This window comes from Trichechus manatus, unplaced genomic scaffold (assembly GCF_000243295.1).
Source record: "Trichechus manatus latirostris isolate Lorelei unplaced genomic scaffold, TriManLat1.0 scaffold00008, whole genome shotgun sequence".
NCBI lineage: Eukaryota > Metazoa > Chordata > Mammalia > Sirenia > Trichechidae > Trichechus > Trichechus manatus.
The window spans coordinates 6,752,937-6,754,455 of NW_004443944.1; positions in this window are offsets into that span (position 1 = coordinate 6,752,937).

Genomic DNA, 1,519 nt, shown 5'->3' on the forward strand with positions numbered 1-1,519 from the left:
TATTCCTGGTCACGTGATCACCATGGAACCAATCACAAAGGCCAGGGCATAGAATGAGTCCAGTGGCCAGGCCCTGGTCCTGTAGCTATTCCTGGAGGCACAGGGAAGGACTTCAGGCCGACTTTGAATCCCCTGGACAGAGAAAAGGGGACAGTCCCCAAAGGCCATCGGGTGCTGTTAGCAGCAGAAGGACCAGATGCCGGTCTGGTGCCCAGTGCCTCCAGCACAGACATGGGCTTCTGCGTGGAGACTCCAGAGCCTCCCACATGTTCCGCTGGGATCACGGGGCCCGCATTTCACCACCGTTATCTCTTCTCTACCCCATTAGATATTGACACAGGCAGCAGGAGCTGTGAAAGCACAGCCAAACCCTGCCTTGGCCCCGGTTGTTTACTGGAGAAGTAAATAGAGAAAGAAAATCAGCTGAACAGCTGCTCCCACAAATGGAACAGCCCCAGGAGGCACATGCAACTGACAGATGCGGGGGGGGGGGCGATTGGAATCTGCTTGGGGGCCCCAACAACTGAGGACTTGGCAACGAAACAGGAAGCTGGCTAGAGTCTCCCCCACAGCGGGGAGGAGAGCCTCCCGGGACCCCAGGTAGACTGGGGGGTGGGAGGGGAAGGGGGCAGAAAGGGCACAGTCCTGATGTCTTGGAGGAGGGTTTCACAGGATGCTCCAGCCCATTGTCTGGATTGGGGGGTGGGCACCAGCCATTGCTTCTCTTCCTTAATATCTTTTAAAGGCAGCATTACAAGCAGGTCCAGAAGAAGGGGTGTGTTGATTGGCTTGTAGGCCACCCCACTCCCCAAAATACCAATAATCAATACTATTGACCTTACAGTGTCCTACATTCCTGTCCTCCCTCCCCACCACATGCACCTCCTAACACCCTCCTCCTCTTCCTGCTGCTCCAGCCACATTGGCCTCCTTGCTGTTCCTCATATATACCAGGCACGCTCCTGCCTCAGGGCCTTTGCACTGGCTGTTCCCTCTGCCTGCAGATACTTCCCTGGCTTGCTCCCCCACTTCCTTTGGGTTTCTGCTCAAATGACCCTTCAGAGACAGGACTTTTGGATCCGGCCCAGTTCTGCTGCAGTAACAAACAACCCCAAACTCCCCATGTCAGGACACAACAAAGATTTCTCTGCCACACAGGCGACGCGCCCATGATCAGAAAAAAGCAAAAGGGGTATGAGTTTCATGTCACAGAAGTCAACAAGGAGCTTTGTATCTCTGTAACTTTGTTTCCCCACCTTCCCTGACTTCGCTTCAGAAGAGTTTTGTGGCTCTTAAAGTCAAAATCCTCATCGCTGGCGTTTTTGCAACTCTCAATTTGCTGCTGAATTAAAAATAAAGTAAATGAAGACTAAAGAGACACACCAACCCAGGGGCAAGTTCAAGCAGGCATGAGGCGCCAGGAAAGCTGATAATGGGGAGCCCAAGGTCGAGAAGGGGAGAGTGTTGACATGTCGTGGGGTTGGCAACCAATGTCACAAAACAATGTGTGTATTGATTG